Raw genomic sequence first — 13,674 nt, 5'->3', positions numbered from 1 at the left:
GTCCGGGAATTGTTATGGCTAGCCTTGTATAGGCCCTAGGGCTGATAGCCTAGTACCAACCTATGAACCTATGAGCTCAGCACACAATTGTATATTGCCTTTAAGGTTGTGGACATAGCTAAAGAATGGTTTGTGATTGTCCTTGGCCTGGAAGGTCAAACTTACCTCATATTTGGCTTTGGTTTTATTTGTCCTATGATTTTCTTCCTCCTGTTATACATCTAATTGATTTTGTGATTCCACCAGGGTGCCTTGTTTTTTGAGTTAGTTCTGTACTTCTTCCTGGTGGGTACAGCTGCCTCTATGCAACTATTAACATGCACAGGGTTTCTGTGAACAGTTCTGCATAGGCAGAAGTGTTCTCAGGGTTTATAGGGGCTTGAAATTTTGCCAGGAGGTTAGCCTTAGAATAGTTCCTGAATATTCCTGGTTTAGCTGGGGGTCCAGGTTTTATTTTTACTTCAAAGGAGACCATTTTGTGGTCTGACCTTACCAGGGAAGGCATTATAGTAGGGGGTGTGCAGCACTCTCCCATATTAGTGAGGACCAGATCCAGTATGTTTGCACCCCTGGTTGGTGTACTGACTATCTGGTTCAGGGAGCTTTTGTTTACAAAATCCAGGAATCGATGTACATGTACATTTGATGTTTTATAGGATTCCCAGTTAACAGTGAGGTAACACAAGTTGCCCTTTTTTCCTAATCTTATCAAGAAATTAACAACTGATCAGACGTTCTAAATAATTTTGCTCTGTCAAGACAGTGTGTGAGTTGTTTATGGACATCCAAGGTATGGAGTATCCTTTCTGTCTCATTTTGAGGTTCTGGAAATAAGACAGGGAGATGGATAGCTTGGCTTAAGATAACCTTGAACACCACTTTAGGCATAAATTAATAATTAGTTCTTAAGGAAACCCTATCTTTGTGGAAAATACAATAACGCTGACCCACCATAGGAGCTTGCAACTCAAATACTCTTTCTGCAGAAGTCAGAACAATTAGTAAGACTCTTCCATGTCAACAACCCGCAAGTCAGGTGGAGTAAAATTTACTTTTTCTAACACAAAATTAAAATCCCAAGGAAGAGTCATGCATTTTTCTTTTTTGTAACATCCTTTAAAAAAACATTCCCATATGACAGTGCATTGAAAGAATGGAACCCATGGGCGGCTATGCTGAACTGGCCAACAACTGAACCTTGGCTGAGAAGTAAGACAGACAATAGGATAGCAGCTCACACAAACAATGTAGAGCAAGAGAAACACTAGTCCTGGATGGATACTGGTTCTTTTCTTGGCAGTAACTAAAACAACTTCAATTTACTAATAAATGATTTTCTAGTAGCAATCTTTCTTGTATGAGCAAATCTAGTTTGTGAGGAACTTTACTGTACTAGACAGTCACCACAAAAATCTTTGGGAAGTCCTGAATCTTCTGAATGACCCTGGACATTAGTTGAAAGTGTGAAAAAACATACAGGAAAATTCTTGACCAAGGAAAAGAAAATGCTTCTGTTTTCCATGCCTTTTTGCATGCAATCTTGGAGCAGCATTTTGCCACATTATTGTTGTGAGTGCAGTAAAAACTATCTGATGTGTTCCTCACATTTAAGTCAAATCTTGCAAGATCTTCTGATTCAGTATTCATTCAAAAGGATCTGCCATACTTCTGCTCATTTTTTTTTTGTCACATAATTTTGTCCAGATGATATGCAAGATGCCAGTAGAGTGAAATTTTGCTGAAAATACTCCAGGCTACATTGAACAGTCTGCACAGAGGGCAAGATCTGGTTCCCCTTTTCTTGTTTATGACTCGCATCACTGTGGTATTGTCTGTAAACATCTGTAGAGGTCCAGGGAACCAAAGATGAGTGAAAGAATTGACAGCATTTATAACAGCTAACATCTCTTGTATGTTTGTCTTTTAGTCTGTTGTTTTTGTTCCACAGACCCTGCAATGTTATTCCCATAGACACTGCTCCCCAAGCAAAATTTGAGATGTCTATTGTGACTGACTATGCTGGAGAAGGAAGAGAGAATGGGAGATGTGGAATCTGAAAAGTGAGATGTCTACTATAAAATCTCCTTTTTCACATACCTCAAAACTGGAATCTGAAATGTCAGATGATGTTGATGCTAGGACCATTACAATTTTAAGTACCACTGGATTTTTCTCACGTGGAATTTTGCAAGAAGAATCATCAGAATCAAAAATGCCAAGAGACTCAGAATACTTAGAAATTCCCTAGTTTAGATGGTAGCCCGAGTGGAAAAACTCAGGAATATATCTAAATACAGATCTATTTTTTCTTGTTGAAGAAAAGTTCTTTGAACTGAGATATCCAGAAGACACCTCAGAAAAACAACCATGTGAGAAGGAGTCTGACAAGACTAATGCATATTCTCTTGTAATCCTAGCCCATGTGGGAGACCTCTTACCCAAGTAAGAGATTCCTGACACTTCGAAAGATAAGCAGGTCATCTACATACGGAAACATGTGAATACCCTGTAGTCTGCAGTAAGCCTTCACAACAGCTAAACAGTTTGTGAATGCCCGTGGAGCAGTACAATGACTGAAAGGTAATGCAGACAACTGATAATGTAATCCAGGCACAGAAAAACTTAGGAAATGTATAAAATCTGGCCCTATAAGAATGTGATAGCGTGTGTATTTTAAGTGTAAGGTCACTAGAAAACTCAAACGAGGAGTAAGGCGTAACAAGTTGTGAAGTGCTAACATTTAGAACTTGGGCATTATCACAAACATTTTCAGGAAGAAAAGATCTAGAGCTGTCTCCAACAATCTTCTTTCTTTGGCACCAAAACATCCTTGAATAAAATTCTTTAACTGAGGATGAGGGACAGCTTCTATTACCCCTGTGTGAGCATATGCTTCATGACAGGAGGGGGGAAAAAGTTTGGTCTGGTGGGTGAGGAGAAATCCTTGAAAATGTGGGAGAGACTCCCACTTGTAATTGTAACTTTGATGGACTACTCTCAGAACCCATCTGTCTGAAACTATCTGCTGCCAAAGAGAGTAATGAAGGTTCAGACATTCTGGAAGGATAAAGGGAGTGCAAAGGTGGAAGGAGGAGGGAAGTCCTTCATATAGTCATTAAGACTTACTAGATTGCTTTTTGTTTGAAGGGGGTGCTTTCTTTTTGAACCCCCTGCCATTGATTTGTAAAGGTTTGCTTACCAACAGCTTGCTAAGTCAGTTTATTTTGCTTTTTAAAGAATTTTGCAGATGAAGCACTGAATACTTTGCAAACCTGGAGAAGGAAGGCTGAAAATCTAGGAGATCCCTTGATTCAGCTTTCCTCTCTCATCACAGTTTTAATGACCTTTGCAGCAGAAGGCCCTCAAAACTATATCCCTATCTAAAGAGTAATCAAGCAGCTCTGGAAGTAGCAGAAGCAGAACCATATGCACATTTTAAACAGTGGGTAGCCACATGAGGCATAGAAGCAACCAAGTTGCACAATGCAGATTTGTCTTCATAAGAGGAAACAGAAGGGGCAAGCACAAATTTCAACATATGAGGTTACAGCTGAGAATGCTAAAAACAAGTGTTGAAGAAGAATTTACTACCCCCCCCCCCCAAAAAAAATCTATCAAAAGCCTTCCCATCCTTGACAGAAGGAGAAAGATTAGTAGTAACCAAATATTTAGCAGCAGCTGGAGTCACTAAAGCAACAGCTTGCTGGGTCTGATCTGGGATGAGTGTACAAACAATTTAGGAACTTTATACAGTCCATCTGCTTTCTTGAGGACTGCAGACTGGCTAGTAGTAAAGTTGAAGACTAACAAATAAATCCTTTAAAACAAAAAGAACAGGAAGAATAAGAGTAGGCTCTGGAAATTCCAACTGTAACAAATCATACTTACTGAGGGACTGAGAAACATCAGTATTTTCCCAAAGAAACAACTGACTCATTCTAGAAATAGGTTTAGAAAAAGAGAATCCTTCAAAAGGACTGGCCAAAGCCACACTTTCCTCAGAATATGAATCAGAAATCTGTGGAGACAATGCAGAATTTTCCCTTCACAATTAAATTGAGATTCAGACCCTTGAATCTCTTCAGAAAATGAAGAATCTTTTTTTTCCCTTTACCATAAATAGCCACACAAGAAGGGTCAGGACAATAAACTAAACCCTGAGCTAAGCCCAATAAATGACTTCTATCCAGAGTAACTTAGAAGAAAACATATGTCTAAGTTTTTGTTTCTTTTTTACACTATTTTCTGAAGAAACAGACCCAGTTATGCCAAGGGGTAAAAAAAAAACTCTTAGGGATAGGCACAGCTTTCTGGCTAGGCACAGTGACAATCTCTGTGCCTTCTCCTAGGGCCGCTAGGAGTGGCTCTCCCTTATCCCCAAAGGACACTTCAACAGCCACAGAGGACATGTGTAATCCCCCAGACCATGATGGCTGTAGGGACTACACCAGAAGGAGCCAGGGAGAAAGTAGTCCATGGAACCTGTGTTGGCCACAACAAAGTCATCCATATGTGACTGAGGCACTTTAGTAGCCTACCATGGTGGCAAAGGTTGTTTAGTAATTTTCTTCTTTTTGTGGCTGCAAGAAGGAAGGACCAAGAAACTTGCAGGTTGCTCAATGGCTATGCTGAAAAAGATGCCTGATTACTGGGGAAGACAAGCAGCAATAGTTGGTAAAATTGGTTAGTAATAAAAAAGTAACATATTCCCTGTAAATCACAATGAAAAGCACTTTAAATGCTTACATGAGCCCCAAAAGTAAATTAAACAAAATTTCACCTAAAAAAATTAATTTAAAATAAGTTTAATAACTTTTTACCACAAAAGTAAAAAAGTAATGCTCCTGTTTAAAAGTAATTAAAAAGTCATGTGACAGTCATTACTTTTTAAAACTTCTATTTTTACAGAAAAGATACAATTTCTGTTATAAAAAGTAAGATGGAAGACCCCATTTCACCTCCACTGAAGGGAATTTATTTGCCCAGCAATGGAAGAGAGTTAGCCGAGCAGAAATCCTCAAAAGCCCATAGAGGAGTGCTCTCTTCAGTGTCAAGGGCTTGGCTCCCAAACCACTCTTTTAATCAGTGTAGCTTGAAATGACCGAAGGTTTGAGTGTGTGTAAGGTACCCTGAAGCTTCAGAAGCTGGACGGCTGCTGTATCCTTCGTAGGATATAACCCATATAGCTTAGGCTACTGCTACAGTAATCCATATGAAGAACATCAAAGAAGATATTCACAACTGTGGGCAGTAAAGAGATATCAAGCTCCCATCACATTTCATCAAAGTGCTGGAGAGGGTGACTGATAATTGAATATGATGAGCAATAGAAAGTAAGATGGAAGATGAGCACTTCAGATTCAGATCAGGACGCAGCACAGCCAGCTCAATACTTGCAGTGAGACAGGTAGTGGAGAAAAAGATAAAGATGAAATAGTCTAACTGGGAATTACTATAACTGGAGAAAGCATATGATAAGGTCCCAATAAAGCTGGTTTAGTCAGTTCTGAGATGGTTCAAATTCCCTGGAAACACTGGTAGAATTAGTGCAACCCATGTACAATGACCCAATAACACAAGAACTGTAGCCAACTGCCAATTGGCACAGAGAGTTCAGGCTCATAGAGGAGTTCCCAGTGGGAGTGGGTGTGTACCGCTTTTTATTTCTGTGCCCACTGCTGCTCATATTGCTGATGGACCACATTAGCAAACAGGTCGGAGGGGGCATATTAACAAAGCTGCTGGATGCAGATGATGTGGAATGGCAAGCAGACTCTGAACAGTAATGTCATGAAATAATAAGAAAACGGAGTGCAAAACTAAAAGCACATGGGACGAGACTGAGTATAGACAAGACAGCTTTCAGGGCAGAATATAAGGAAATCAGAAAAAGCTGAAAAATGACACAGAATGGAAAATAGTGAAACAAGTTAACAGCTTCAAGTACCTGGAAGGGGGTGATTGAGGAAAAGGAAGTCTGAATGTTGAGGGAGAATCAGGTAGAATCAGAGTGGCTGCAGCCAACTGGCATGGAGTATTTAAGGTAGTGTGTGTGAAACAGAAGAAAGCCAAAGCAGCTGAAAAGTAAGGTGTGCAAAACAATGGTGCAGCCAGCACTTCTATATGGTACAGAAACTTGGGCAGTAAAGGCAGAACAGTTGAGTAAGCTATGGGTGATGGAGACAAAGTGCCAGAGATGGCTGGTTGGATGCACACTGTGGGACAGACAAAGAAATGACATCAATGCAAAAACCAAAGTAGCTCCAATTGCAGAAAAGTTCAAAGAGAACAGAGTACGGTGGTTCAAGCACATGTGCACAAAAGTAGAAGATGATCTGATGAAGAAAATTTGGCAGAGACTGAAAGAAGGCAAGAGGAAATGAGGATGTCCAATAAAAAGATGGAGAAGACCTGCAACAGTTAGGCATAACTGTCGAAGAAGGTAAGAGAGTGGCTGGCAATGAATCAAGACAGATGGCAACAACTGACATGACACTCTGACCCTATATAGAAAGTGGGGAATAGTGGGTTGGTGATGATGATGCTTTGCTTTGAGTTAGCAAAAAATGAACGTTATGTACTCACCGTAATGACAGAGCCGTATTGTCTCCATCTGGTTCAACTTGTGAGACTTTGGAAACAACATTGGCCGATTCTAAAGCCTTAACTTGGCTCCACTTCCCTTACCCATAAATCCCCACTCCCCCATTAACTCCCCAGATCTTGTTTGTCCCCCCCAAGTAATAGCAGAATGATAAAACATATCCAACTAATCACCAATTCCTGCATAAACACAAAGAAAAACATTCAGGGGAAAAGCAAGATTCTAGGCAAGCAGACAGAAGGGCCCCTGCTGTCCAGCCGTCACAAACAGGAGACTTGCAAAAACAACAAGAAGGTGGGGGGGATTTGAACCAGATGGAGATAAACAGCATGGATCTGTCGTTATGGTGAGTACATAACTTTCGTATCTGATGTTGTTTGCCCCAGCTGTAATTAATCTGTTGGACAGAGTCCTTAGACATGACAATTCCTAGGGAGGAACTAAGGAAGGATATTCTACAACCCAGTAGAACCAAAAGAAGCCCGGGACCTGGACTGGACGTCCAGGTTATAATGAGACACAAAGGTATGATGGACCAACCAAGTAGCAGCACAGATATCACCCTTGGGTACTTTCAAAACAAAAGCTGTAGAAGTAGCTACAGCTCTAGTTGAACAGCCTCTAGGCTTCTGTGAAAGAGACTTGCCTCTCAGAGAATACACAAACAAAACACAATCTGATAACAACTTGGATAAAGTTAATTTAGACACAGGTGAGCCCAACCTGGATTTTGAGAACAAAACAAACAACTAGCTAGATTTTTTGAAGGATTCATTACGGTCAAGATAAAACTGTAGTTGCCTATGGACATCCAAACAATGCAGAAGGTATCTGCTTTGTTGGAAATATTGGGAAAGAACACAGGAGGATAAACTGAACTGTGAAGGTTATTCTGTGGACTACCTTAGGTAAAAAAGGATTTGTATTAAGAGACACTCTGTTGGTATGAAAAAACAAATAAAGTGGAGAAAAAACAAGTGCTTGCAATTCTGAAATCCTTTTGGTCGAGGTAATTGGCACCAAAAACAAAGTTTTCCAGGACAAAAGCTTCAGATCTGAGGAGGCTGTATGTTCAAAGGAGGGACCAGTCAACATCTTAAGAACAACAGACAGATCCTAGGGAGGCACCAAATCCCATACTGGAGGACGAAGAAGAAATGCGCCTTTCAAAAAAGCCTTGGAAATATTGAGAGAAGCCAAGGACATATTATCTCTGCCAATATGAAAGTCTGAAATGGCCACTAACTGAACCCTGATAGTAGAAAAGCTGGATCCTGAATCAAAGAGCTCAGCAAGAAAATCCAAAACTGACTCCAAGTGGGCTGAGAAGGGATCAAGTCCCCACACCACTGCCCATAAAACAAATCTTATCTATTCACTGGTGTACACTTTCTGACAGAATGACAATATATGAACCACTGCCTTTGAAAGCTTGGGATTCCTGGCCATCATGGGAACTGGAGAAACTATGTGGTCAACTTGAAGGACTGCAGACTGGGTGGATCCAGCCTGGATGGATGAGAGATAAGACCCGAAATGGGATCCAACATTCAAGAGGGGTGTCTCAGAAGAGGACGCAGGACGAGAAACCACACCTGTCGAGATTAAAGTGTCCAATGAGAACCACCGAAGCTCTATAACAGGTTGCTTTCTGAAGAAATTTTACTATGAAGGTAACTGGGGGATAAGTGTAAAGGAAAACCAAAGGCCAAACAAACTTCAGAGTGTCCCTGGGTGCCTGTCCCAGAGGGGGAACACATAATAGCTGTTGCACTTGGTGTTGGATGGGGATGCAAATAGGTCATAACACAGGGGGCCTCGCACAAAAAAATCCAAGCTGCCACTGCCAGATTCAGGGACCACCTGGCAGGGGGTGGGGGGCAATAAAATGCTCCTGAGACTGTAGCCAGAATGTTGGATTTCTCTGGTATATGCACTGCCACCAGAAACCACTGAGAACAGATGGCCCACTGCCAGACCCTCATGGCCTCTTGACAAAGAGATTAAGAGTGAGCACCCCCCTGTTTGTTGTGGTACCAAAGTACTGACATGTTGTCCATCTGATCTGCAATCACACCCTTGGGAAGAATGTCCTGAAAGTCTTGCAACACTTGGAAGTCAGCTCTCATCTTCAAAACAGTGATGTGAATGTGAGCCTCTATGGAAGACTAGGACCCTTGAACAGTCCTACCATCAAAATGTACCACTGCCACCCCAGAAGGGAGGCATCTGTTGTAACCCTGGCTGAAGGAGAAGGAATTACAAAAGGTCTTCCCTGTAGTAGTAAAAGAGACTGCTATCACCACTAAATCTGCTCGTAACACACTGTAGTCAAGCCGTATCGGAAAATCCAAAGGATGGGTAAGGAACAACCATTGTATGGCCCTGTCCATTGCAGTAATTATGTATGACACCTGGCCACAGGACCTAGCCCTATTGACACTGCCATATGGCCCAAAAGCTTTAGAAGTGCATGAGCCAGAGGTCTGGAAACTGGAAGCACTGACAAGGCTTGAGATCAAAGACTGAGAACTCTGGAGGATGGGAGCTGGAAGCTCTGATGGACTGTGTCCAAATGACACCCTATGAACTCTAAGACTTGTAGAGGCTGAAGGTTCAATTTGGGGTAATTGACTGTGATGCCTAATTTTTCACATAGCTGGAGCAAGAAGTCCCTGACCAATATCAATAAAGATTCCATGGGGACAGTGAAGAGCTAGTCGTCCAGGTATGGAAAAACCTGAGACCCCAGTAGCCGAAGAAGGGCTGCGGCCACTGCCATGCACTTGGTAAACACCCGGGGGGGTGGCTATGGTGAGACCAAATGGCAGGGCCTTGGACTGAAAATGACTGGCCTCCGGCAGGAAGTGAAAGAATCTCCGACACCGCCGATCTACCTTTATGTGATGGTAGGGGTCCTTGTGGCCTATCAAGCACATCCAATTGTCCTTCCTCCGAATTGGCAGGATGGACTGCACCGTGACCATCTGGAACTTGGTCTTTCTGAAAATCTGGTTCAGCTTGCTCAAGTCTAAAATAGGTCTGAGCTCCTTTGTATTCTTTGGTACTAAAAAGAATTTGGAGTAGACCTCAGACATTCTCTGGTCTGGTGGGACCTCCTGAATGACTCAGTCTGCCAGCAGCTAGCAGATGTCTGTCACTGAGGGAAGACTCTGATGAGGTGGAACACCAGGGATATGCTCTGGAAGGCCTTTAGAAACTTCTATACAGGGGATAACATATGGTCTAGATACGACTCTCAACACCCAAGCATCTGAGGTGATGGCCTCTCAAGCTTTGGGATGGAGAGCTAAACAACCTCTGACTGTCCCCAGAGGCAAGTAGTCATAGGTTCATAGGTAGGTACTAGGCTATTGGCCCTTGGGCCTATATAACCTAGCCAAAAGGTACCCTGGCTTTCGCCACCCAAGAAAATTATTTTCCTGTGCCACTGTCGAGTAGAGCCACAGAAGTGATCCCAGAGGTGAATTTCCTATCTTCCATCCAATCATCAAGATTTTTCTTGAAGAGTGTTAATGAGGAGCTATGTTTGATATAGAGTCAGGCAATCTTTCAGGACTGCTGAAAGGGCCCGCCAGAATAAGCCCAACAGAAGCCCTGATTCTGCATGCCACCTCTGCCCATGGGGCGGTGTCCATTATGATTCTTCCTTGCCTTCAGGAGGAACCCTCTGGGGGAGCATCCTGGGAAGAAAACTGAGACTTCATAAAGAAGAGACGCTTACCCCCCTTCCTGATTCCTAGATAAGGATGGCTGGGGGGTGGAAAAGTGGACTCTGATGGCAGACAGTGTCTTCCCATTCTTGTGAATGTGTCCTTAAACTTGGGACAAAACAAGAAGGACCCTTCAAAAGGGGCATTAATAAAAGATGTTTTGATGCAGTCTGCAAACTTGCACAACTGCATTCAGGCATGGCACTTTAATGCAATTCTGTAGCCTGTTGCTCTGGATGCTCCATCAGCAGCGTTCGAAATGAGTCTCATCAAAATGTTGGTGATGGAAGTCAGGGTGGACAAAAGAGTCTTCAGATTCTGCTGTGTCTTGAGGTAACTTGACACTTCGGAGATCAGATCTAGATGAATCCTTGTCATATGAGATAAGTAATTAACAGCCTTCAAAGAAAAGGTGGATGAGGCATAGGATTGCTTCCCTAACTGATACAGTGCCAAAGATTCCCTGTTAGGGGAGCAGATCGAGGAGCTCTCTTTGGAAATCTCCTTTTGGTGGCTACTGACACAACAGTGGCATCAACAGCTGTACCCTTGCTCCAATGAAGCCCGTTCTTGAGTGGGTATAAGAAATTTGTCCGGTTTCCAAGGTATTGGTTCTAATATGTCAGGGTCCTTCCACGCCCTCCAAGATACCAAATCTATGAGGGCACCCGAAGGGGCTCACCACCCAAGGGGTGGATGGGCCTGCCCAAAGGCCTCCAGGAAGACTGACTCCTCTGGAGAGGGGGCTTTGGTGATCTAGCCCCCGTGCTGGCAGAGCAGCTCCAACAAATCACCAAAAGAGGCATCATCACACAGGGGGCTGGGGAACCCTCTCCTTTTTTGAGATCAGTATCCTCGGTGAGGGATTATTTCAGAGAATCCAAGTGCTTCTCTCTTGCACTTCCTCTTCCCTGAAATCTCCCACTCCGACAAAGCAGGAGAAGAAGAAGAATGGGGTAACCCCTCCAATGGGGCACACTGGAGGCCCGTTGATGCAGGCTGTCCAGTAGCAGACTGATGTCTGGTCAGCAGCACAGATAGAAAATGGGACGGGTTCCAGCTGGTGATATTTTACCCTTCTCTCTGACTGAGAACATCATCTCTACAACATCGAAGGCCAACACTGAAGCAGGCCTCCTGGTTCCAAGGTTCCCAGAACCCAAAGGCACTGCAGACAACCCCAAACATGAAGGTACCATGCCTTGACCCAATGCTGAGACTGGAGTCTCGCTATCTAAGGTTGAGGCTCCAAGGGGAAGTGACAAAATAGACAGCAGTACGATTGGCCTCAACCCTGAAACTCCAGCCTCGACACCACAGCTCCAAGGAGCTATTGGCCTCAAAATGGTTAGGGTCGATGTTACCAAGGAACATGACCAGTCCAAAGCACACCAGTTTGCCAGATCCCACCCATTGGGTAGAAATCCCACCGGTCCCGATGTCCTCAGAGCTGAGGAAACCAAAGGAGGAAATCTGAAAGAAAGAGTCAAGGGTCCTGGAGTCTGTATCGAACCTGAGGGGATGCGGCCTAATTGCATCTGTGCCTATAAAAAGGACCACATTAGCTGCTCCAGGTCTGACTGCTTGATAGTGCACATCGACCTTCATGACTAGAGAGATGAAGCCACCAAGAACGGCTTCAGAGGTCAGTGTGAAGATGACCCTACATGTCGGATCCAAGTTGGACTGGCCTGGAGCCGAGGTGGAGAAGGTCAGGACTCTGGAGAATGAGAAGGTGTACCCAGGGAAAAGGGGGAAGCTACCCTACATGAAGGTACCTCTTTCATCAGAAATGGGCTGGGAATATTCAGAAACGGGGAGGCCTTTTCTGAAGTTTTTGATGCCAAAGGCGACCGGCTCCAAGATGTCTGACTCGAAGCAGGTGCCAAGAAACCCAGGGAGACTGAAAGTAGTGGGACCTTCACACCCAGAGATCCCAAAGGAGTTGTCCCTGAGGTGGATGCAGAGGATGGCCTCTTACAATCCCGATGGGAGTGCTTGGAGTCTCATGCCCGAGACATCTCCAACTCAGCCTTGGGATCTACAGGAAAAGCCTTAGGACCGACAGAAGAACTAGAAAGCAAAAGGCCCTTAATAAAGAGCTTAGCCTTGTGCTTATTTGCTGTCCATGAGGCGAAGCTCTTGCAAAAAGAACACCTGGAGTCTAACTGCTCCAGGCCCAAGGAATATACACACTTAAGGTGAGCATCTTGACAGGACAGTTTGTGCCCACAGGAGATTCATTGTTTAAACCCCTTGTCTGTGTCACAAAACACACACACACACACACACACACACACACACACACACACACACACACACACACACACACACACACACACACACACACACACACACACACACACACACACACACACACACACACACACAGTAAAAAATAACTATCACTGGGAAAAAGGGCAGAAAAGGGTAGAGAGAAAGGGTCAACCTACTTAACCTTAGCAAAAAAAACTATCACACACCACCTAACTACCAATAAAAAAACACACACAAACCTAGAGCTATAATAAAAGGGAGTAAGGAAATGGGAATCTCATGACTCCTAGCAAAAATCTGAAGAAAAAACAGAGAAAAACACAAAGCCAAGGACCAAGCTGCAGACCATGAATGGCAGCAAACTAGATCTCAGGAAATGATGGAGGAACAGAATGTTATGGGTAAGGGAAGTAAAGCCAAGCTGTGCTGAAAGGCTTTAGAATCATCCTGTGTCAGATCCAAATTCCACAGGCTGAATACAGACAGAGTAGACAACATCAGATCATTCTTTACAGGATGCAGCCTTATGTCCTTTCCACTGGTCACACAGATTTACCAAGGAGTCTGCCTTGGAATTGGAGGTCCTCCAGCAATGTAACCTTCTGCTTTTCTCCCTGAAGGGGCAGTTGGCTGCTAAAAGTCCCCAGCCAAGAATCACGGTGGTGAGAACTGATCTAGGTGGGCCTTGAAAACATTTTCTTGGCATCATCATCAAATGTTAAGACTTCACAGATGTTACCAGTGCACCACAGTCCTTTCACAATGGTGGCTCTCTCTTTATCATCAAGTGCCACATACACACACGCACTTACTTCAAAAGGGTCCAGAAACCACTTGATCTGGCATAAAGACTTAATGTAACCACAGTAAATTCATGATTGCCTTCTGTTTGCTTGGTGGGGCCTATGTTAGTAGTCACAGCTCCTAAAAAAGTCTACCTCCATGTGACATGCAGTAGAAGATGTATCAAAAAGTGATATTTCCTTTCTAAGCTCTTATCCTCATTTCAGACCATTGGAAGCAGTCAGTGGATCTGTAAACCTCAGCCTACATCCTGGA

The 13,674-nt window shown here is 43.5% G+C and overlaps 1 protein-coding gene across 2 annotated transcripts in view; it reads right to left on the bottom strand.

The window, feature by feature from the left end:
• Window positions 1–13,674, bottom strand: part of DMRT1 (doublesex and mab-3 related transcription factor 1) — a 2,140,563-nt gene that overhangs the window by 1,085,056 nt on the left and 1,041,833 nt on the right. The gene's annotated exons all lie outside the window — the stretch shown is intronic.

This window comes from Protopterus annectens, chromosome 2.part0 (genome assembly GCF_019279795.1).
Source record: "Protopterus annectens isolate FY-2018-M chromosome 2.part0, PAN1.0, whole genome shotgun sequence".
Lineage (NCBI taxonomy): Eukaryota > Metazoa > Chordata > Ceratodontiformes > Protopteridae > Protopterus > Protopterus annectens.
Note: the sequence above shows the minus strand (reverse complement) of the source record. Positions and strands in the feature narration are given on the sequence as shown.